This window comes from Rhyacophila brunnea, unplaced genomic scaffold (genome assembly GCF_057557595.1).
Source record: "Rhyacophila brunnea isolate RB1 unplaced genomic scaffold, BYU_Rbru_1.0 scaffold_9, whole genome shotgun sequence".
NCBI lineage: Eukaryota > Metazoa > Arthropoda > Insecta > Trichoptera > Rhyacophilidae > Rhyacophila > Rhyacophila brunnea.
The window spans coordinates 15,135,466-15,162,594 of NW_028233361.1; the positions used below are offsets into that span (position 1 = coordinate 15,135,466).

At 32.5% G+C, this 27,129-nt stretch overlaps 1 long non-coding RNA gene across 2 annotated transcripts in view; it reads right to left on the minus strand.

Annotated features, from left to right (window-relative positions):
- The window catches only part of LOC147063324 (uncharacterized), a 60,556-nt gene that overhangs the window by 15,476 nt on the left and 17,951 nt on the right, over positions 1–27,129 (minus strand). Inside the window, exon 2 of one of the 2 annotated variants that reach the window (XR_015072051.1) lies at positions 892–968. The exons of the other annotated variant lie outside the window; for it this stretch is intronic. This is a non-coding gene — a long non-coding RNA (uncharacterized LOC147063324). The remainder of the gene's footprint in view (positions 1–891; positions 969–27,129) is intronic. 2 annotated transcript variants of the gene reach the window in all.

Sequence of the window (27,129 nt, forward strand, 5' to 3'; positions counted from 1 at the left end):
TTGAGATTTTTGAAACAGATATTTCGGTATCGAATAATAATTAAATACCGGTAGTATTGCAATCCCTAGGATAATATACGTAATGTATAGTATCGAAGTAATAATTCTTATTAAATATTTCTAGCCGCATAAAAACATTTAATTTTAAGTAATGACATACAGGTAGGATATATAATATACCTGTGTAGGTACTACAAATAAAAATAATATATTTTTCCATCAATATATTATTCATGTGACCTGATTGAATCGACAATAAGATTAAAATTTATAATAGTTATTTCCGATTTTTCCAATTTAGTATATGGAAAAATATAATCTAAGATCATGCAATGTTGATAGAGGAAGTACCTACCTATAGAGTTCTCCAACCGTGACCGATACAGCAGTGCGATAATGGCATTTTTACCCATTGACTTACATTTCACGAATTATTATATAATATTATTCTCTTGGTCAAACGCGCAAGGTGGAATAAATCTTGACTAATTATTTCCCCCCTAATTGCAGTAGCTTTATATTAAATACCGAAATTTTACATCTCCGTTTATCTGTTTAAACCTCCGATGTGACAAAATTAAAATTTATTAGCACAATATTTTTTTATATAAAATAGGTAGTGACGGGCTTGTTATCATTGAGTATTTGTGATAGCCTGATAGCTCTGATGTGATGACTACATGAGATACGTCATGTAACAGTCTTATCAAAATTAGACATGCTAAAATAGATTCAAACGTTTGTGAAATCCGTGACGTCGGTTGATAATTGAAGTAGTAGGTCCTGCTTTGATTTAATAAACAAAAACCGATTGATCTTGATTTCGAAGAGCGCTGATGAGTAGGTATTAAAAAGGACAATAGTTAAAATTTGTCGCAATTAGTACTTCACCTTGTAGTATGCTGTGATAATGTGCGGACGGGGCGTAAACCCAAGAGATGCTGGTTCGATTCCAGCCGGGTGGCTTACTTAAAAAAAAAAAAAGATTTTTTTTATTGGTTATAATATATTTTCTCAAAAGTGTTTTTCAAAATTATGTATGTTCAAACGTTTGTGTTATGTAAAACATTGAGGGGAACTATGCAGTGCCTATAATATAAATAAACATAAAAAATATTTAATAAATATTTTGACATAATTGTCACATAGAAGGTTTAAACGACCAAAAGATAATTCAGGTAGCGCTCGAAATGGAAAAAAAAAACATTAATTTTATGTGTATTTTATAAAAATAAGTGTGTTAGAGGTTTTGTTATATATTCTACCTAACTTAGAGTACTTAGGCGATCATATTATTTTTTCCACGAGATGGAGCGATAATCTCGGGGATTCCATGAACTGGAGTTGTGCTTCGGTGAACTCCGGTCCATTTCGAGCCCTGATAGTATGTAGGTACCTAATGAAAAGTGTTTAAACTATTTAAAGAATACTGTTCAAGCTTGTTTTTCTCTTTGGACTAAAAATACAAAAAAAATGAGTAGATGATTTTCCTGCATTTTTGCCAATTACATAGACATTCAATTGGGTGCTCTCTCAATTAAGTATTATTGCGCACTGCACGTAATTCTCAGCGCATCATTCTGGCAAAATACATCCTCATTAAAATAAACCAAACGTTTGCAAGAATTTTTTTTTCGTACAACTATCCTAGACCAGACTAATTTAGTTATCCTTACAACATCAAATTGATTTATAAGATTTCGTTTCAAAATATGTTAGGGTCTATTGTTTATCTTGTTGGTAGGATAAAAATTACTTTACTACAACGGTACCTAACTCATTTTATAATAAGGATCTCTTTGGTCTTATACTAGTTTTAGTGCTACAATGTATGTGTTAAACCCCTATAACAAAAACATGAGAAAATTTTATGCTTTGGCCAAATTAATAGCCTGCAACAATACGTACATGAATTTGTTTTGAAAACCTGTTATGGAGTCTTTGGTAGAAATACTATATTAAAAGTTGGAAAATTAGCCATGACAAAAAATCTCGAAATACCCATATGATTTCAACCTATGTGTTTTGCCTTTTGAAGAGCATGTCCGATCTCTAAAGACATCGCAACCTATTCATTTACGATTCTGGAACTTTCTGATGTAACGAGCACCTAATTCTACAGTGACGTACCCAGGGGGGGGGGGGGTTAAGGGGCCCTGGCACCCCCCCAAACATAAAAATTATCAGAATGATTTTAAACATTGAAATTGAAAGCTAATAAACTATACCTTGGGCTTAAACAAATAAAAACCCTGAAAAAAATTATTTGTAATATTCTCCAGCACCCTTTTTAGAAAAATTTCTTAGATTTTAATTTCTAACACAAAAATTTCGAAACACTAATGTCAGGTTTTTTTAGAAACCCAATCCCTAATGGAACTGTCAAAAAAATCTCGGTGTCCACCCGAATTCCGGAGTGGTGTAGGTCATGGCTGGGGAAGACTGACAGGACTAGGGGCCCGGGCTGTGGGGGCCCCGGCGTGTTGGGTTGACCTGTGGGTCTATTCTACACTTATCGACCGCTAAAGTGATAAAGTGATAAATATTATCAAACTTAGGGTAGGTTTGTATCAAAATATTAGCACTTATTGTAACAATTACACGAAGCTGGTTTTTATTGTTGCAATAAGTGCGATATTTTAACAGCAGCAAGACAGGTGCTGTTAAAATATAGCACTTATTGCAACAATAAAATCCAGCTTCGTGTAATTGTTACAATAAGTGCTAATATTTTGATACAAACCTACCCTAAGTTTGATACTATTTATCACTTTAGTGTTCGATAAGTATAGAATAGACCCACTGATAAGTAAAATAAACATACATCATAAATTAGCTTTAATAATAAAAAAGGCGCTATTATACTTCATAGCCATAAACATTTTAAATTATATAGTTGTGTAATATATTTTCTGGTTATTATGTGTCGATACTCGACAGCTCCATTATTTAAGTAGATGTATTAAAAATCGCTAATAATTCACTGTATAAGTACCCTTAATTTGGACTAAAACACATTTTGAATAACGTTAATGTATATAAGTTTTGGTATGTATATAAGTTAAATGCAATAATCCTTTTTTGTCCATTTTCAATTGATATTTTGGAACCTCAACATTAAAAAACCAAAAATCAAAAGAACATTTTTTTCAGTGGAATTCGGCATACATATTGTAGCTCTCTAGACCAAGCAGGTGGCACAGCCGATATTATTTGAGTAATGTTTTAGCCTACTAGGCGCACATGTCTAGCATGGTCGCTGGTAGTCACCTCCAATCCGCCAGTCGCTGATGACACGCTCAACGGTTACCGCCACTATGTCTCCAATTTAATAAAAACTAGGAGAAACTGTACAAATATGCCGCCGTGTATTGTGAAAATATATAAAAATTTATAAAAATATATAAAAAATATATGAAGAAAAAAAGAGCCTATGGGACTAATTTACATTCTCCTCCTTGGACTCCCCCCAATATTAAATCCTGAGTGCGCCGCCACTGCTCGTTCACATAGCCAAATGTCACTCTGGTGAGTATTAGGTACGTAATGCCGGGTCCACATTGGCAACATGTCGCGCGACAACCTCGTTAAATTTTACGATAATTATCATAATTGCTTAAGAAATTTTATGATAATTATAATACTTATCGTAAAATTTAACGAGGTTGTCGCGCGACATGTTGCCAATGTGGACCCGGCATAAGGAACCAAAAAGCGAAGAACTGCTACAATTTATTTTTTATTGAAAGTGAGTTTGTTATGACATCAAACGGCGTCTGTTTTAAACAGTTCAACATGACGTTTATCCGGCCCCTTAATAATCACAAATTTAGTGACGTAGATAAGCAAGTAGATAGGACATCTTGTCATAAACTATTACGTGCGAGAATTCTATTTAAAGAATTTACAAAATCTATTTAAAGAGTTGATTTATTTATGTACGAGTAGCTAATGAAAGTTAACACAAAAATGCACGATAAATGATAATATTATTATGACGTATTAATTTTTTTAATACGTAACGATGAAAGTTCAGACAATATAAATGACGTAAATGTAGCGATATTATAATTTGTGATAATATTTCATATATATAATTAATTATTTTAGCGTTTCGCGGCCGCCATGACACTTGACTTTTAACTCTTCGAGTTGAAGAGGTCAGGAGTCAATTATTTTCATCCGGAATGAATGTTTAAAAGCGTACAACATTGCAATATATTACGATCATCAACAAACACCATCAGAAGATTTTATCTTGCATCGCAGAAACACATGCCCCCCGGATCGACATATAATAATAATCATATACTATCTATATTACCTACTACCTATGTGTCATATGTGATTCCCAAGCGGAAATTCGGAAGAGCTCACCCAAAAGGTGGGAAAGGCTAGACCTGCTTTTAAGCAGTGGAGTGCTTATTTGGAAAGTTGAGCTTATTTAGATTCAGATATCACATTAAGTATAGTTATTTTACTTTGAATTATTTAACTGTGAATGAATAAATGAGCTTTTCCGAATTCTCGCATAGCCCCTAATAAATAGAGCTTATTAAAACCATTGCGAATTCTACTTGGGAAGAGTATTTTTCTAACAGCTGTATTATGAAAAAACAGAAATTGAGAAACTGTTATAGTTTATAATAATATATGTTTTTTTTTTTTACTAGCAACACATTCTAGAGGACGGTAGATTAAATAAGGAATACGAATAATAGAACTATAAACACTATCGACCGAAGGTACTGCATGGAATTTGAATTTAAAATCTAATGGATTTAAGTTTTGTACTATTTCTTTTGAGTCATTTTTTGCGACCCAGGTTTCGCCTTTCGGCATCTTCCAGTCTACACAGTGCTTGAAGCTGCCGAATGGCGAAAACCGGGTCGCAATAACGACTCAAATGGAATAGTACAAAACTTAAATCCATTAGAATATAACTATTGTTAGTAGATTACAAAATTTTCACCTGCTTGTAATATTTATCTGTATTGCAGGGTTATTCTAAATAGTTAACACGGTAACACGTTTCCGTTATTTTATTGCTCAAAAATAACACGGATATCACTCGGAGCAATTCCATAGACAAGGCGGTTATCTACATTAATTATTAGCACAGTTAACACGTCTTACTTGATTCTAATCGGATGCATTTGTAATTAAGTGAAACGTGTTAACTGTGGTAATCAACGACATTTGACAGCTCACCGTTAACAAGGCTGCGTTAAAACCGGGTGTGTTAAAAAAACATCACGCTCACGTTAACTTCCCGGGTTAATTAACTGCCTGCATACGATATATCATATTTATCAAATTTTTATTGATTTTTGAGTAAAGCGATATGTTAGAATAGTATGAGCTTAATATGTGTCATCCGAGAAGGGGTTTCGCGAGATTTAGTACACTTTTGAATCCTTCCATATTATTTTATTTTTGGCTTATTTGGCGTAAAATTATAGTATATCTAATATACAATAATTATATATTTTTTGCATTCAGTTGGTAACACTGACGTGATGTTGAAAAAATGTCCATGGGCGATAGATCTACGTACCCTAGCACTTTCATTACGAAACCGGTTTTAGGCAGGTAATGCACAGGCTGTGCATGCACTGCGATGCGTTCATCTAGCATCTGAAAAAATGCCCGAATGTAAACAAGACTATTTAATACAACATGGATTATCCAACATAAGTTAAGGCCACAGATCATATTAAGAAATATAATTCCGATAGGCTATTCCCCAATACACTACATTTTGACAGTATTTTGAATGTGTGAGTGTCCTACGAAAATCGGCGTGAAAATTAAATAGACATTCAATTAATAGTGTGTGTATTGCAACCTTTAAATACATCAATATTGAATCAGCGTCAATGCATAAACCGAGAGCAGTTGTCAGAACGAACAATACGCGTATTCTTTACACGTGTTTTATCCCATACTCTTCCACACCCGTTGGGTATTCCAGTTACCATTATTTCTGAGTTCTCTGGTTAAAGTTTATTTACCACGTCTGCGTCGTATGTATAAAAATACCTATGTACCAATTTTATTATTGTTGGTCAGTAACAACCATTTACCTAGTAGAATGGTTGGTTATGTTATAGTACGTTTCCATTGAATTCGATTAGCAATAGATTTAGAAAAATGCTCTTACGATCGTAAAAATATACTGATAACACTATTCGCATTATATTGTAAGGTAAAAGGAATTAAGATAATTAATACCGTTAAAGGTTGTAGAAGTGCTAATATTTTTCATAATTAAACATTGATTTTACACTTATTGAGTCATATTTATTTACTTACAATAAAAAATATTATAATTTACATACATAATTTGAAAACATCTCAAAAATATTTTGTAAATAATTACAAGATAAAAAGAACTTTTTATATACCACGTTTTTAAATTTTCTGTTTGAATCATATAAACTTGACAATTCTATGTATTAATAATTTAGGACAAATAAGGCAATTGTCAACCATCATTTTTTGCTATTATGCAACAAACATAGAATACTGAAATGTCCTTTTGATTTCCAAAGTAACGGACGTATATATTAATAATTTAGTTGCTAGGACCACCCCCTTAGCAACCAATAATAGTAAATTGGATTACGGATTTCTTTCGAAATAACTTTTCCTACAAAACAGAATTAACTGAAAATGAATTCAATTCTGCTTAAGATCGATTGCAAGATTTGTACTGGATATACAACCACCGGACAAACAAGAATACGAGCTAAGAAAAACGTGGTAAAAATACGACACCCGACAGGACCTGTAACCGTTGAATTCGCACCAGTGTGCTCCTACTTAATTACGAAAAAAATAACTAGTAGTTCTTATATGAAATGCTTAACAAATTTCATTCGGTTTTTGAATAGTATGTTAAGATAGAAAACATAGCCAACAATGCAATGCGATTTGATAAGCATTTCATATAAGAACTACTACCTAGTTAAAATTGTCGTAATTAAGTAGGATGCTCGTAGTTTAATTGTAAAAGCACACTGGCGCGAATCAAGCGGTTACAGGTCGGGTGTCGTATTTTTTTCTAGTGGGTATATGCATGAGATGTTTTTAAATTTTGTATGTTCAATATATAGAATGTTACATTCTCAAATCTTGCGTCTTATTTGTTGAATTGAATTTTGACTCTGTAATCGAAAGGGGCGGCATTTTAATTCAACTCACGGGTGAGACATTACCTAGAGAAGTCACTTCATCAATCTGTAGACATTTGTTATTCCAGGTGTGTAATTATTCACAAGTTTGTTTGAGATATTCGTTGACGAGAATTTCTTTTTGGACAGTAAAATGGTAAAGTAATATTGGTAATATTAATTTCTCAAAATGCAGTAAGTCCCCTATAATGGTTTGTCGATTATGATCGTAACTACAGATATGTCAGAGGGAAAGAGAAATGAACGCATGAGGTGACCCAGACAAAGGACAGTTTATTAGCGAGGAGTGGCTCTGGATATAAAAATGCGAAAGTAAGGTGTGTTCACGACAGTAACAGTTATTTTATTAATGAAATAACTCGATATGAACAACCGCCATTTTAATCTGCCACTGGCTACACCTACTATGATATAACTTTTTGATACATTTAATAATTTATAGCGAATATTACTAGTACGCTAAAAAAATTACGCATTCTACTTTCACGCGTAAAGACCAATTTGTGGACTGTTTCCCATTTTAACATTTTTGTATGAGCTTTACATAGAATATCATATACTTACTGCATTTAAATAAACGGTTTTTCTATACAGTTCGATCCTTTGAAAACAACTTTGTAAAGTCATTTAGAAATTTTAATCAAAATCTTAAGGCAGCAGTGGCGTCCAATATTTTTTTTGCTATTAAAGAAACATTATTATACGCAGATATACTCGTAGAGTGGCCGCCACCTAACCTTACCATTACAAATATATTTTTTTTAAATTAAAACGTGAGTAAACCAATCGAGTGCTTGAAATTTACTAATACAATTGAAGACACAAGTGGATGAAAGAGTTATGTTACAAAATCAAAGTTTTGAGTAAATTGAGGTCAAAGTTTTTTTGATTTTTTTTCATTTGAGGATAATTTAAGAGGTATAAGGGTATTCAAGTGGTAACTAAAGATCACACAATTTTACTAACGTCAGAAATAGTTTGTTAAAATCTACAAATGTGTAATTTATTTATAAAAACGTGTTCACGACACCTACATCCACTAAAAAAAATAACAAAATAAAACTAAAACTAAAAAAAAATAAAGTAACATAGTCCCTTCATCCCTTGCCAGACCAATGAACATTTTAAGATGTTTGATACATTCATATGAAAGATGGGTACATAACACCTTCATCCACTTGTGTCTGCAATTATACGGCAAACGTGAATAAACCAATCAAGTGCCTGGCTTTTACTAATACAATTATACGGTTACGTATACACACAAATTCTTGTCACTATGTACAATGGCAAGGTTACGTGGAGGATACTCTAAATGACGCGGCGTACAGTACGTATTTACGTGCTATAAATTAAACGAAGACCATCCCAAGAAATAATCGATAAAATACTATCAAATGACGTTACATCTTTATCTATTGTGCTATCATATGGTAAGTTTTACGTAACTAAACTGAAAATTTTCAGAACCTGTCGACCTATACCTATCCAATACTACCACAACTGCACAAATCCCAATATAACATAATGTATTATTTACGATTATTTTTCATCAGGAACATACAAATATCACACGAACTCACACAGATACTAACAGGCCACGGTGCAGTGCGAGCCTATCTAAAAAGATTTAAATTGAGGGACGATGACTTGTATCTTTGTGATCGCTACACATCTCAAACTGTGTGGCATGTTATCAACGACTGCCTTATACTAGAAAAGGAGTGATTAAATCTCAGAACGCTATGTAGACAACATAACCATGAAATTTACCTCCAAAAACCTTACGAAATACTAAACAACAAAACAACACAAGAATACTACCTACACAAAATATTTAATTCTGGCCATAAAGAAAATTAAAGATATATAGAGGAACATAATTATCTGAACATCAATGTAACTCAAAATATTTAATTCTGGCCATAAAGAAAATTAAAGATATATAGAGGAACATAATTATCTGAACATCAATGTAACTAACCCCTCCCCCCCCGGCGGCTCTCGTGGTGCAGTGGGTAAGGCGCTCGCCTTCCACCCGAGAGTTCCTGGCTTCGATTCCCGGTCATGACAAAAACATTTATGTGTTTTTCTCAAAGCCTGGGTGTTTGTGATTGTTCAAAATTACTAACAACCACCTTGTACGAAAAAGCAAGGACATGGTTATTAATAATTCTAACCCCCCCCCCCCCACCACCTTTTACGAAAAAGCAATGGCAAATGACACTTTTCTGTTGGTGTATATTGTAACCTTTTTTGTGTTTCATTGGAAATATTTCATATCAATTGATATTATTACTAACTGTCAGATATCAGAGCAATAATATGAAAATTGACTAATTTAATTTATTATTTTATTTATAAATCTCTACATACGTATACATTTGTAAGAATTATTAATTTTTTACTTTTGTAAGTATATTATCCTTAATTAAAAGGATTGTGTGCTTTTCAGTGGATTATATTTCCGTATCTGACAATGGTCTTATTAATTGTAATAAATTTAAAATATAAGCAGTGGTCTACGTACGACAGGTTTCAATTTATGTACCTACTCCTTCTGTGTACATAATTATAGAGCTCAAAGTGAGTTTACGTACAAAATAATAATGTTGTTTATCTTTCAGAAAAGCCTGTATCCGCAGTTATTATTAGCTTGTATGTACCTCCTAGTGATTCATAGCTTTCCTCAACCGAGTTCTACTTGGCTTACATTGTAGAGCAGTGGTTCTCATGTGCGCCCACCAGCGCTTTACAGAATAATATTTCAAAAAAATATTTATTATTTATTCTCGTGTCAGAAGTTGAAAATAACAATTTTTCTATTTTATCTTCATTTATTTATTTAATAGATAAAATTACGAACACAACTTATAAATTTAAATTAAAGCTTAAAATAATAGAGTGTCTTCAATCTCTAAATCTGGAACTTGAAATGAACAGAGAATTGAATTTTTTTAAACTCTTTCTTTCGTAACTTCGCCTTTTCAGATGATGACAAATGAAAATTTCATAGGACTACAAACGACATTAACTTCATTTTCAGTATTTAATTTAATTAACTGGGCTAACGTTAAATATGCGTTATTGAAAATGAGTCGTGGCCAAGTAATTAAAAACCATTTTAATAATACCACGGCAAAATTTTTTTTGTCGAAGTTATACGTTGACCAAGAAGTAGAAGAAGAAGTCAATTCAAAGAATATGAAACAATTGCTTTACTAATATTGACGATTTTTCCTACTATTGTATACTTTGAAAAATCATTCAGTGTAATGCACTTCATAAAAAACAAATATCGAAGCCAGTTGACAGATGTAAACTTAGAAACAGCCATGCGGCTTGCATTGGAAAAAGAAGTAAGTATTGAGGAATTTCTATTTGCATTATTTTTAAATAAATAGATAGGTATGTACTAAAATGTTCAAATGTCTTTCATTTAATGGACTTATCTATAAATAAATCGATCCATTTTTTAGTAAATAAAATTTAGATTTGATTTCTTCTATCATAACAAAAGTGAAATTTAGTGCGGCCACCAGACGTTTCTATAGATTACTGTCAATTTCAATTGTGCGGCCACAGTTAAATTTCACGTGAGAACCACTATTGTAGAATGGCCGTTGAGTTGAAACTTATTACATTATTAACTGTTTTAGCAACATAATCATAAACAAACCGTTTCTAAAAATAATATTCTGAATTGTCCATTTCAGTACTGTTTCGGTGCAATTTAATGAAGTGTCATTTACATAGTAGAATAACATATGTAATCTATAATCTAAGCATCTGTATTATTTCTTTTTTCACACAAACATTCGTAGTATCTTCCGGATTCCTAATAGCTATATTAAAATAACCAGTACCTACCAAAGACGTATCGGCCCGAGCAATCGATATAATATTGGCGGGCTATCGTTATATACATACACAGAAAAGAGTTCCCTGTATACATACTATAATAATATACACTCTAACTGTATTATTGGGTGTTATGGAGTTACGTAGGGAATAGATCTGCTGATATGCGTATTATGCGTTGACGTTTATTGTTAGTAGGCAGTAGGGATTACAATCCCGGGAACCCGAGCTATTTTCGATACCTATGAATCCCGGGATTGGTAAACATAATCCCGAAGATTTCGGGATTGATTTTTTATCAATTTTTATGAAAAATAAAATAAAAACAAAAATATATCAGAAAAAAATACTTTTAATAACAAATTACTAAATTAGAAATACACTGAGTTTGAATGAAGTTTGATTTATACCCATATGTAAGTTGCCGATACATTTTATTTTTTCACATAAATTAATAAAAATGAGAAAGATTGGAAAAAACAATGCTTTGCACTTTTAACAAAGTAATTCCACCATGATCTCATACGTTTTACAGCAGTTTCATATTTGGCTGACTAATTAGATATATGAAGCGGAAAGGCCATACACCACGATTTGCTTTACTATTTTAAATCTCGCTAACCCATGCATTAATCTTTAGTATCAGAAACAGCAATCTCATATTAAAGTCACATTATTATTTATATTACAATATTATTTACTCCATTAAACTTATGTATTTTCAAGATTGAACGTACGCAATATTAACAATAAAAATGTCTTAAATAGTATAAATTATACTAGATTTATTTTTGACCGATTTTATCAATGTTATTTGAAAATATAAAAAAAATAATATTAACTATGGAAAAATTGTCAGTCCCGGGATTGTCAAATTGTAATCCCGAAATCCCGGAATCAGAATTTTGACTTGGGATTGGATTCCCTAGTAGGCAGGTATCTCTTATTCACAAAATTTACTCTCATAAATGTTGTATTATTCAATCTCCTTCAGTTATTTTCTGACTGGGGTGAAATATGCCTCCCCTAAGGAGTGGATGACCTGCCTAGTATTAATTAACGTATTGCCACTTTTACAATGCAGTAAAAAAAGATTTTCGAATGAATATTTCGTTAAATTAATTAATCTATTCCCATTATACAACTATCACCATTTTGTACAAATAGTTTATCATACTGCATCTGAATAATAAGCAATAACTAACACTACGATAGAAATTCCCCGTTTATTGTCGTGTCCTGAATATAGTGAGCCATGAATTTTGACATTTAACAAATACCTACATAAGGTTTACATAAGGATAACAAAACAACAATACGACAACAAGAAATTGTGCGTAAGTTTCTATTTTCCGTCATTGAAAGTCACATGATGGCCGACATTTAGCCGAACGAGCCGAATAATTAAAATATTATTTCTCGACTTCGAGCGTTATCTGTGTTGCCAAAACCGCAGTGCAAATCCGCTATCAGAATATTTCCGGTGCAAATGTTATTTGCTCATTAATTGTGACGTTTTTGTACCAATATTTTTTATTTATTTATTAGAAATAGGTTATTTTTATTAGATGTAGTATTATTCAGATAGCACAATCATATTTTTGGCTCTACAGGCTAGGACCAGTACCAAGGAAGGCCGCCGAATTGGGGTTTGTGAAAATGTGAAAGAAATTAAAGAAAATTAGAAATGATTATTTTATTATCATAAAAATATTCATATAATATAAATAAATGATATGGAAAGTGGGTAACCCTCTGGGTAAGGTAGAAACAGAGTTTAATTCTCGAGTTACGTCTCGATAGTTACGTTTTTTGTATCATACCAAATTGAATTAAAATGTTTCACGTAAAGCGCGCATTCAATATTGATTTTGGCATTTATATTTGTGGACATTCCGGTGGCTTTGTTTTACGTAAATCTCGCTTCAAATTCTTGGTCTACTATGGCGACAGGCTTCACATTTGTATTTTTTAATATGTGGTTTTTTTTCTTTAGGTATATTACGAAGAAAATATAGCATTTAATGCGGAATCATCTGTTGTTCATTTAATGAAAATGTTTCAGTGGTGAATCTGTGGTGACCCTTTTTAATCTCACAGAAATGCAGCAGTGATTTATTTGGTAAAGTTGATTTCTTTCCGCTCCGTTTCGTAAAAAAAATGGCGCTCCGGTTTAGAAATTATTATGACAATCATTACATTGTATAATTCACATTTTTTAATAAAGTTTATTGAAGAGAATTTGTGAAGTTTTCTTACAAACATTATATGCCATCTTAATATGACAAAAATTCTGAATAATGACAGTTTTGTACCATTCCGTAGGATTTGAGTTCAGTCTTTGTCTATGGATACTGGATGATATTACTAATAATTGAACGATGGAATATAAGAAATTATTTATAAGTACAAAGTAATCCCGTGGGAGAAAACAAACCATGCACTGTTTATATAAATAATGATACCTGCCATTTTTGACACCATATTTCGTAAAAAAAAGTCGTTTTCTGTTGCTGTTGCGCTGAAAATCATTTCGTAACCAAATCTTTTGTCGTCAATTTATCGTTGCATTTGTCTATCGTAATTAGGTAGGTATATGACAAAAAAACTTGCACACTAATATTATCGGGAAATTATCGAGCGTTCCGGTTCTTAAATTTTCTATTTCGAGCGCTGAATACAAAGGAAATAATAAAAGTAGGTATATGATTTTAAAATACTAAAACAATATTTATTTAATTAAAACTCCAATAATTAGCTTGTTCTGACCTATCATAGCAAGCCACATCTCTAACCGGTCGATCACTGCATTTGATACTCTTCTTCCGACCATGTCCGATCCTAATAGGATCATATGAACCTCCACAGAGTGAAGGTTTGTATTGACAGATTTTGTGTTTATGAGAAATGGATGTCAGCCACTTGCTCAACCTATTAGGTTCCATACTCTAACTCTAGCTAAGCCAATACATTTCTACGAATAGTGCGAATTGAATTATTATCATTGCAACTCCCAACCGTATGTAAAAAAAATGAAATTACGAAGTGCAAAAAGCGAGATCTGAATCATACCATACATTTATATCTTATAAGATAACATACGAAAGACACAAAAAAAGAAAATATAAAAAATCTGGTTGAATATGTTTACGTTGAATATGATTGTTTGCCTACCAAACGAATAAAAATTGCCCCGCGTTACTTGGCTTTACAATATTCTACAAGCATAATATTAATTTTATCAACACACATTAATCACTGGCTAAGTGTGTATTGTTATTCTTTTTGTTTATTATTTATAAATCATTAACATCATCCAACAGGCAGTCGTAGTCACATGAAGATGATATAAATATATATTTCAGAATATCCCAACTGTTTAATAAACTATTTTCTTTTTATTCAACGAATAATTCACAAAATTTGAGAATGTAATCTATATTATATTGAACATACGTAGTTTTTATACATCCCATGCATAAATAAACTATAAAAACTCTTCGCTTTTCCAATTAGGCAACGGGCATCCTACTTAATTACGACGATTTTAAACTTAATTAAACCGATGGTCGGTCGACACCGGCTGAAGATAATGATTATTAGACAAAGCTTTGAAATATATCAACCATTTATTTTATAATAAATACGGGAATTTATTAAACTCAGTTACATAATATATAATTACATTGAGAATTCTATAGAAAATTAATAAATTATACAGAGAAAAAATAATAATAATAAAATAGTACAACAAAATAACTTAAAAAAGGTGTAAAATTAAACGATATCAGTATATATTATAATATAATAATTGTGGGGCTTTAATGAAAAAGGACTATTTCCAAAAATGACGAATACGAGTTAAGTATGCACGATTAGGAATCGATTGGCATATTTGTTTTCCACCAAACTGCGATATTTTCATAGGATTTTACTCTAAGACTATTATAATATGTACCAAGTTGTACATAGTACTTAATTATGTAAAATACTTCATACAGTTCCTCAGTGGCGCACCCAGGGGGGGGGGGGGGCAAGGGGCCTTGCCCCCCCCAAAACATTGAAATTGAAAGCCAATAGATTAGACAAATAAAAACACGGCAAAAAAATGCACCCTCTAGAAAAATTTCTTAGATTTTAATTTCTAACACAAAAATTTCGGGTTTTTTTAGAAACTCAATCTTAATGGAAATGTCAAAAAATTCTCGGTGTCCACCCGAATTCCGGAGTGGTGTACACCGAGTGCAATAGAAAAAAGTCCGAAAAACGAGAAATTAGGCTAGGTTCTGTTAGGTAGGTTTGTGTACCTATAAGTTAAATGCGATAATACTTTTTTTCCATTTTCAATTAATATTTTGGTTAAAAAACCCAAAATCGACGATAAAAATTCGGCAAAAGTACGACTACACCCACCACCATGGGCTGACAGGGCTACAGCCTGGGGGCCCGGGCTTAAGTGGGCCCGGCGTGGCGGCTCGTCTAATTGTGAGATAAACACATACCAGAAATTTGTTATATTATAAAAAAAATCGCATGTGGCGCTATACTACAAGGGGCCCTGACACCCCCCAAACATGAAAATTATCAGAATGATTTTAACCATTGAAATTGAAAGCCAATAAACCTTTGGGCTTAGACAAATAAAAACACTGGCAAAAAAATGATTTGTAATTCTCCAGCACCCTTTTTAGAACAATTTCTTAGATTTTAATTTCTAACAAAAAAATTTCGAAACACCAATGTCAGGTTTTTTAGAAACCCAATCCCTAATGGAACTATCAAAAAATTCTCGGTGTCCACCCGAATCCCGGAGTGGTGTAGGTCATAACTGGGGAGGGCTGACAGGGCTCTAGCCTGGGGGCCCGGGCTGTGGGGGGCCCGGCATGTCGGGTTGACGAGATAAGTGAGATAAACACACATCATAACATCATAAATTAGCTTTAATAGTAAAAAAGTCGCCTGCGGTGCTATTATACTTCATGGCCATGAACATTTTCAATTACTTATATAAGTGTGCAATATATTTTCTGAGTATTATGTGTCGATACTCGACAGCTCCATTATTAACGTGGATGTATTGAAAATCGCCAATAATTCACTGTATAAGTACCCTTAATTAGAACTAAAACACAATTTGAAAAACGTTAATGTAGTGTTTCACACTGCCTTTAATCTTAGCGGTAGTTAGGGGGACCGCCAAATATCCTAGCCTGAGGGCCCATTTCAGGATGTGGGGACCATGGTGTAGGTACACCGAGTGCAATATACAACGAGAAATTAGGCTGTAAAAAAGAAAAAGAGCCTATGGGACTAATTTACAATCTCCTCCTTGGCCCCCCCAATATTAAATCCTGGGTGCGCCACTGCAGTTCCTTGGATACCTCAACAGTAACTAAAACAGCGACTGCATTACCTCTTTGGATATTTATGATTATTTGATGTCTCAGGTAGGCACTCAGTTGAATGGCACCCGTCTGATATATCAGTCAAGCGACGTCCGATCTAAGCCACATTTATAATTATTTATAAAAACATAATATTTTAAAATATGGTATTAATTATTTTACTGTCTCGAAATAGTCACGTGGAATGATTAGCCATCATTATATTATATTCATACGTACTGCTACATTTCTACTACTATTTTTATTAATATGGTCAAGAGGAAATGACGTTTTTTCACTCACAAGTTTGCACTTGCGTTATTAGCAAATCATATACGTAAAACTTGAACTTATTTTGCACTCCATTTACTAATCTAACTAATAATCATAATTCAACTACTGTAATAATGATAATAATAATATAAGCATAAGGACAATAAGGACTGTTAAAATTAATTATTGCTTGATGTGGGGAAATCCTTTATAAAATTCACGTGTGCGTATTATTCAGCAAAAAATACTTTTAACCAATTTTCCTTTTAATTTAACCACTGTTATTTGCGTGCTGAAAGATTATGAACTCGACCAAAACTTTACATTACTTACCTATTGTGACACTATGCTTATGATTTCAATTTGAGGGATAGGTAATTAAGAATACTGCCCCCCGTACGGAAAAAGCAGCTTTTCGACATACATCACAAATTGAGTGAGTGTACAGATACTGCTCTATGTGAAATTCTGAACCATTTGACATAAAGTCAAATGCAGTATAAAAATCGACATATTATTTTTCGTTTTTTTTCATGAAAACGGTAGTTATTCTAAACAAGCAGACAGTATAACGAGATTCATAAGCAAAAACACATGAAAAGTTAAAAAAACGTGAATGTTTTATTATACTGGCAAATAGAGACCGAACGTGAGGCCCAGCGGCAACGTGGCAGCTATTCAGCGGAGCCTCACGTTAAACTTATCGGTCTTTAGCTGCCTTTTTGCTTATGTGGTAGAATAGGTACTTCATTTATGGGTCTGACCAAACAGACATTTATATTATATATCAAAGCATATTTATATTGTAATTATTCGCGGTTATATACATGAATTTCAGTTATTGACGGTATGTAGTCTTATTCGTGTTAGCAATGGCGACGGTCAACCGATATTCTCAGGTGTACGAATTCGGACGCGCCTATAAAAATGGCGCGAATTAAAAAAAATAATATTAGCTCTGTTTCATCGTTTCACATGGATTACCGATGTACTGAAGCTCAATAAAAGCAGAATTGAGGCTCGGGAAAACTGCCACTCTTGCTCACGGCCTTCTAATATGTCCTGGATAATATATGCATTTTTTACTCAGCTGAATTAAACATGTATACTATTAAAAGTATTTTTTTTTTAAAATGAAACGAAACACTTACTTGTTTATAATCACTCCAGTTTATTGTAAAATATATATAAACGAATTTTAATATATATTAAGGCTATACCTCAGCTGAGGCATGGTCTAAAAAGATCATGACTAGGCGATGCGCAGATTGCGGGTCGCGGGTGCAAATGACGCGAGCCGAATGAAATATAATTTGTCATAAAAATTCAACATGCGTCCTTTTAATGTTATGTTTATTATTATATTCGTAATAATAATAGTATATTCATTGACATGTTTTCTTTTTTAAATACATGCGGAACGTTTTTTAGTTATCTTTATACGATTTAAGAATATATTCATCCGACTCCATCACAAAAGAAATTGACGTGCGAACAGGTCGACTATCCCTCTCCGAATGGCAACGCGGCCAAAATTTCGTTCCACATAGTGTTGAAAATTATTTGCCGTTTCACTTATGTACGCTCTTAATGATTATAATATTTACCACTTTCAAATATGTGACGTCGAATAATGAATCTTCTTTATAATCCGGTTGAACAATCCACTTCCAAGCTCTGGCCTCATCATAATATTTTTATAAAATTATCTGTTTATTGATTCACTTTTGCATGAGATGCTATGATAATTTTTTGTGACACTATTATTTTTATAAAATTTTAATGCACAAAAGCACTGAAAAACACAAATATATAAGCACGCCGAAGAAAATGATATATTTCACAATTATTTATATTGTCTATGGAAAGCCCGCGTTACCACTAAATCGTCTGTTAAGCTATTCGCAACTAACATTTTCGCATAAATACTAATTAATATTATACTATTTTTTTATTGATCTGTAATCTTTTATCGTTATCACAATAGCGCTTCCTTTCAACAAAAAACATTATCTGTTAATTACACAACGAACGCATAGATTACTAAATTATGTAAATTGATAAAGACATTTGCAAAATTTACTTATCGCGTAGTATCTAATTATTTTACCTAATCTAATACGTATCTTGTTTTAGTTACGACGATAATACAACATTGATATTGCTTAAATATTGGAAGAATTTATACAGACACTAATTAATATGAAAGCAGGAGTAATTTAAATTATTACACCATTTGTCGCACAACATACGGGGGTTGGACCCTTAGAGTAATAATATAAAGACAGTGTGTATTGTTCAGCTATATGAAGCCGTGTTTCTTGCGTATAACCATTGCCCACTGAAGAAGAAAGCCGATATATTACACGACTGGTTCCACTTTTCGCCCCTCCCGTTGTCTATGGTTGACCTGTTATTGTCTATAGAGTGCTCATACTGACGCGTCTGTCGTGTTCACTTGTCGGAGTCTTCTTAATTTCAGATTATTTTAACGTATCTTGAAGACCTTGGAGTTCATCTAATTTAGTGGTTATGTGTTATTGATAATTGGAAGTGACGATCAAAGTAAGTAAACTTCTTCTGTGTATAATAATATCATAATACACTAGGACGTTTGTCAATGTGACAGTCGATTCTAAACGACAATAACTAATAACTTATTTATACTCTTCAGTCATTATAGAATACCAAACTCCGCTTGCAAGTACGTTATCAATAAATAGTATGGCATTGGACCACTCGTTGCTTGTGCAAAAAGTTATGCTCAGGCTTTATTAATCTTAAGATGGCAGTGGTATAACGCATAGTATAACCTCAATTTTATTATTATTCACTTAGCTATGAAACGTTATACCATCATGTTGCTTCTCAGTACGGCTACAAAACTTAAACACAATATAGTTAACTATATTTTCTACTAAATCAACTAAATATAATTACCACTCACTTTATATTTAACACAAAAACAATAAATTTTAGCAATGCGTGCTCGCAGTTTTTGAATGAATGTAGTCATTCAAATTAATATTTACCGGCGACGTGTACAACAATATTTAATTCAGCCGTAGAAATTCTATCTTACTCTAACGCATATTGTAAAGATATAAACGTGCCTAATGCTTTCTCACTTGCACTTATGTGTCGTTTTTGTTCAGACCTTGAAATACAGCTATTTTTTATTATTAAAATACTGCTATGGCTTAGTCGTAAGTGTATCCGTTGCTAATCATTTAAATTAATTAATTATAAACAAATAAAAATATACCATTATTGTTTATTAATCAAAATGATTCACTCGGTTCTTTTGGTGAAAGTATTTATTACTTATGTCAAGTGTGTTTAATTTTATCACAGCTTATCATAAACCACATTTCTAATGCGACGTTTTATGTCATTCATATTATCAAATTAGCAACGAATTAATTATTAATAATGGCAGGACACTTTTGTAACTCATCAAAAAAATAGGTACTACTAAGATCTATCCCATTCATTCATAAACATAGAGTTTTACCTACCGCAGATTCCTAGACTGTTAAGATCAGATCCGATAGTCAGTCATACGTATTTGATGTCATTAAAATCAGACTACAAATCGCAGATAGTGCTGGTTAGTTTTTAAAATTCAATTAAACTGGCAAATACACATAGTAATATTTTTCAATTTGTGTATGAGTCAGAGTATGGACCTAATCGGTTGAGCAAGTGGCTGACATCCATTTATCGTAAAAGCAAAATCTGTTAATACAAATCTCCACTATGTGGAGGCCCATAATATGATCTTATTAGGATCGGACATGGTCGGGGGAAAAAAAAACATAGTGGAGGCATGCTGTGGAGATCCGATAAAGATAGTGTACATTTTTTCAGTCATACTTAATTGTTGCCCAACATCAGACGATTTCGCATAAAAAACTTTTCGGGTTGGTCGATACAGGTCCATTCGTTGGACATGACCAGTCCATCTTTGTCGTGGAATTGATACCTTGGGTTACGAGGGTGGGTCAATAAGTCCTTAGAAAAGCCGACAGGTGGCGCGACTAGTACTGTAAGCGGTTTGTTTTCATGCAGCGGCACTACCGATTCAGTATGCTGCGAAGTTTCAATCAGATTGGTCGGGTTGTTGTTTTTTATTTTCGTACATTTAAAAAAAAAATTGCTTGTTTACAAAAATGGAGAGAATTGAGTTTAGAGCTGTTATTAAACATTTTAATATAAAAGGGTTAACAGCAAAGGAAATAATAATGAGTTGGATTTAGTTCACGGCATATCTGCTCCTTCACTTGCAACTATTTATAACTGGTTAAATGAATTTAACCGTGGTCGTACATCAACAAAGGATGAACCACGCTCAGGACGTCCTGTAGAGGTGACTACACCAGAAATGATCAATAAAATCCACGATATGGTGTTACTAAAATCGCTGTAATATCGATAGTTTATGGCTTAGTATTTCATAATTATTCGAACAGATGTCACAGTGTGTTTCATTTTTTAAATTATGCAAATCAATCGACAGTGGCTAGTAATTTGAGTTTAAAGTCGGACGAGATAACTCTCATAGAGAACCGGTTAAACTTTATATGAATAAACATTAAGATGCAGTAACAAATGTATGTTCGTTTGTTTATGTACGAGGGTGGGTCAATAAGTCCTTAAAAAAGCCGACAGGTGGCGCGACTAGTACTGTAAGCGGTTTGTTTTCATGCAGTGGCACTACCGATTCAGTATGCTGCGAAGTTTCAATCAGATTGGTCGGGTTGTTGTGTGTTTCTCGTACATTTAAAAAAAAAATTTGCTTGTGGAAAATGGAAAAATGGAAAATGGAGAAAATTGAGGTTAGAGCTGTTATTAAACATTTTAATATAAAAGGGTTAACAGCAAAGGAAATAAAAAATGAGTTGGATTTAGTTCACGGCATATCTGTTCCTTCACTTGCAACTATTTATAACTGGTTAAATGAATTTAAACGTGGTCGTACATCAACAAAGGATGAACCACGGTCAGGACGTCCTGTAGAGGTGACTACACCAGAAATGATCAATAAAATCCACGATATGGTGTTAAGTGACCGAAGATTAAAGTTGAGTGAGATAATTGAGGTTACAGGGATCTCAAAAGGTAGCGTCATTTCTATTTTACATGACAAATTGGGCATGAAAAAAGTTTCTGCAAGATGGGTGCCGCGTTTGCTCACAGTCGACAATAAACGCAATAAGGTGGTGGCCTCTAAAGCCCTGTTGTCGCTCATGCAACGCAATCTGGATGAATTTTTTCGTCGCTTTGTGACTGTAGATGAAACATGGATACACCACTATACTCCCGAGACGAAAGAACAGTCAAAGCAGTGGATTGCGAAAGGCGAACCATGTCCAAAGAAGGCGAAAACCGTAAAATCAGCTGGTAAGGTTATGGCTACTGTATTTTGGGATGCACGTGGAATTATTTTCGTTGACTATTTGGAAAAAGGAAAAACAATAACAGGGGATTATTATGCATCTTTATTGGACCAGCTAAAAAACGAAATTGAAGAAAAACGGCCTCATTTAAACAGGAAAAAAATCCTCTTTCATCAGGACAATGCCCGTGTTCACACATGTTTACGATCAATGGCTAAAATTGAAGAATTGAAGTTCGAATTGGTCGACCACCCACCGTATTCGCCAGATTTAGCCCCCAGTGACTTTTTCCTTTTCCCAAACTTAAAAAAATGGCTAAGTGGACAACGTTTTTTTTCAAATGAAGAAGTCATCGATCGGACAAATGCTTATTTTGAGGACCTTCCGAAAACTTATTTTTCTGACGGTTTAAAAAAAATTGAGAAACGTCTAACCAAGTGTATTGAGCTCCAAGGAGATTATGTTGAGAAATAAAAAAAAATACAAAAATAAAAACTGTTTTAATGCTTTTTTCTAAGGAATTATTGACCCACCCTCGTATGTTGTATGGACCACACTCTTCATTTTTGGCTCCAAATATTGCTGTCAAAAATTTTCTTTCAAATTTAACATCAGCAGACCGTTTTCCGGCTTTTTCTCTGCGTCAAATTAAATGTTACTTTCACAGAACGGATTAATAAGATTGAAATGTGAAAACCAGTCAACATAGACCAAAGCTTTGAAGACGGCTTCTGTTAATACTTAATGACGGTCAGACCATAACACTTAAGAAATACAAAGGGCGTCGAGTATCCTTGAATATTACCAATATCGAATAGCGTTTCATTTCCCAACGTAATAAACAACTATAATGCATATTATGATAAAGACTTACTTATTAACTATTAATATCATATAATTTTCCACAAACATTACAAAGAAGGCAACCCACTTTAGTGTTACCAGGTTATTTTGTACTATCTTCATAAATAATCTTCTGATCAGCAAATTCTAATATTTTCTTCAGAATCAGGTTCGACAGCTTTTTATTAGCTCTTCTATTATTTGTCTATTATCAGACGTTATAATTTTTCTCAGTAGGTATTCTTTTAAATTTTCTGTTTTCCAAATATATCAACAAAATCTCACAGATATCAAAATCGAATTATTGGGAAACTCGATAAACCATTAAACCATCCTCAGATAACTCGAGAATTAAATATTTCGTAAATCTCAAATCTGGAGAATCGAAAAAATTCTATTAATCATATTATTATCATCTTTTGGCTGTAAAGAGAGAATCCAGATAGATGAAGTTAAATGACTGTTTATTCGTTTATTATTCGGTGTTATCCACGTGATCTTTCTAGCAATATATTTATTTTTCAAATTTATAATAAATATTACAAAACCACATGTCTATTCCGCCAAAAATACAAAATGGCAGAATGGCGTTCGCAAATGAATGAATTTATTTATCTATAGTCTGATTGGTATTATATTATTATCTATTTCTATAGATATAATAATGTAATGTAAGTAATAAATAATATTAGATATGTCAATAAAGTTTACTCATTATTAATACTGCAATTTTAATAAAAGATTATGAAATTGATGACACGATAGTGCACACTGTCATGAATGAGTCGGCAAGGGATGACCCACTTATGAAAAAAGTCAATTATTTACCCTATATGCGTGCCAGTAAGTCGGCATAATGAAATTACATTAAATTGTAATGTAGGTACAATATATATTTTCTCTATGCATGTCTATTCTAAAATCGTGTAATGTTCGTTCCATAGAGGCTTTCCATTTTCAAATATTATAAACTTGTTTCTCTTATAATATGTTTCACATCTTTGCGTTCTTTGCTTAAAATTAAAAGTCCAGCACAGGGAACACACTTTTAATTTTTCTCTCTGGTTTACCCTTTAAAAACAGAAATCATGGTAGATATATTTAGTTGACTATGTTGTTAATTTTAACACGGAATGAAGTAGGTACTTATCTTTTATTAGTATTTGTTTTTTTATCTGCCAAAAAATCATTTTTTGAACTACCTACGAATTGGGAGTTTAAACCTGAAGACCTCTACTTATCTATATCGATATATCACAATAATTTTACTTACAAGTTTTCCCTTGTGTAAAAGAACATACATTATTATCATTTCCACTCCAAGCAGAGAAAACAGACTTCCATAGAGTGGATGTATATTAACGAATGAGGAATAATTTTTAACCCACCGCGTAAAGCTCTGAATAGTGGAACACACGTTGATAAAATCACATATTATGGATATTTTCTCTACTTATTAGAATATTCACATTCAATTTATCGAATCTATTATTCTTGATAATATAATATAGGTAAATCATTCTGCAGTGGCACCATAGGCGATTCGCGCATGTATTGAATTGCTTGCGACAATGCCTGTTTCAATGCTAGCAAACAATACCACTACAACTGCAAGCCGCATTTGCCGTACCCATGGTGCCACTGTAAAACGATTTACCTATACATTATTGCATCCTTCGCTAACGTCGATGTCAAATCTAGGCTTTGCGGGTTTTATGAGACGATCAGGCTTCGCGCCTGATAAGGAAACAAACAGAAACGAAATGAAAAGACAGCTGACGTTGATAACACAAATAATCTTATATTGATTTTTGCGACCAATCGTGTTGAATTAATCACCTTTTCCTGACTAGAATGAATAATTAATTACGTTAGTATTAAATGTACACAGTCAGATTCCATTTAACAAAATGATATTACAGATTATATGAAATTCTACAGTTAATCGCAAAAAAGTTCGTTAAAAAAGAGTTTTTTTTTATTTTATAGGGCAAGTCGTAAATATACTCCAATCCGGCCTCGCATTTCCTAGGTTCAGCTCTGGATGAGGTAAACCATACATTGAAATATCTACACCATTATGTTAAAAAGCCTATCAATGCTTTTATTGGGCATTACGATAAATTTAAATTATCAATATTATATATTAATATTCGCTTTATTTTCATACTAATACGATCTATTATATTTTTAATTACATCTTTCCAGCGGCGTTTAATAAAACGGGCTACAAAAAACGTGCAATAAATTAATTTAATAAAAACTCAGACATAGGGGCTACTCGACTATCAAATTGGCAAAGAAGTAATTGAGAATTACAATCTATTGAAATAATAAAAGGTTTAATGACATTTTGAATATTGAAAGCACCAACTTGTATAATTTGTTCATACAATGCTTTAAATTGCTCTAGTATGTGTGTTTAAATCAGGGATTGCAATACCGGTATTCAATTATTAATCGATACCGAAATACCCGTTTCAAAAATAAAAAAATACCGGTATTCTCGGTATTAAGGAAGCATACACATTTATGTTTTTCAAAAATGAATTTAATTTCATTTTTTTTCATTACTTACTATTAACCCTATTGTATATTAAATTTAGTGTATAAGTTTTATCCCGCCAAAACACAGTTAATATAATATTGACTGAAACCAATAAAAGTTAAATAATATTAAAACAAAATCCCTCATATGATGTACTTATAGAATTGTCGCGATGAATTAACATAACGAAGAAGAAAACATTCGTGGTAATTTTTTTCAATAATTCTTTAACTTTACTATTGATCCAACTTGATAATATAATCCAAAAAAAGTTGAATTTGAGCGAGATTTTCCTGTACCCAGACTTATAGTATTTTGTAAAAATTAGCAGTTTTAAAATATTATGATCTATACCTACATGTTGATAAAAGTCAACATAGTAAATGTAGGTAGGTAATTTAGGTTGCTACAAATAGTGTTTTAAATACATTTTAATAGTTATATCTATTAATATTTACTTCTTTTTGTATGACATGTTTTGACGAGTACCGGTATTAAAACCGGTATTCAATAAGAAATACCGACATACCGGTGTTGATATATTCATTCGGTATTGAAATCCCTAGTTTAACTCCCCTCTGTAAGAATGAGTCACAAACTAAATAATATAATTGATTGCTTACTCTTTTTTAGTATTTTAAGGGGGAATGTCGACAATATTGCGGCCACCCTCTGTGTAGGTCACGCATCCTTAAGCTTTAAAGACTTGTAATTAATTTACATTCCTTATAACTAGAATAAAGATTATGACTAGAATGATAGTGTAAAATATAGAAAAACAAAGCTTTGCTATTAAGTGGAGGCTTCAGTTAAACGCAGAAAATTGCAGGGTTTTAATACTTTTCTCATACCTAACAGTTTTTTTGAAAGATTATTGAGAGATTAATAATTAAAAGCTGTGTTTTTTACTTCCGAATTTGAAAGCCAGTCACTGGTAATTTAAAAAAATATAATTAGTTTCTCATAGGTACCCTACAAGAAAGCATTTCTCAAAATGGTTTCCGCGAACTAAAATTAGAGGTTCCGCGAAGGTTGTTTGAATGTAAGTTTCGGAATAAAATATTTATTTATTTATCTAAAAAAGACGCATTGAGTTATTATTAATTCTAATTTTATTAATTCAAATATTATTAATTCTAATAATCATTAATTAAATAAATGTGAACGTCTTCAATTAAATTATTAATTCAAGATGTTGACAACATGACATTTAGAATAAAAAGTAGTTTAGCTTTAGTTTAGTTTAGTAAAATTTCATAGCAAAAGAAATAAAATAAAAAAACCGCAATATTAAACTAGACTAGCTAGTCGTTAGATGTTGTATCGGAAAGATAGCCGTATAGCATTGACATCAAATCTAAATAAAACACTAATATGTAACAAAAATCACCAGAATATAAGGGAAAGACAGATGAAAATTGGTAATTCAAAAGTGGGGGAGCAACTATTAAGTTCATGTGAAATGCTCCACGACTAGTGCGTTATTTTATGATCTTAATGGTATTTATGATAATCTGTTTCCGGTACGATAGCTTGCGGTGAACTCCATACCATACATATAATTTAGATATAACCCCGTGACTAAAATTCATTTGAAAACTTTGGTATATGATATAATATGGATA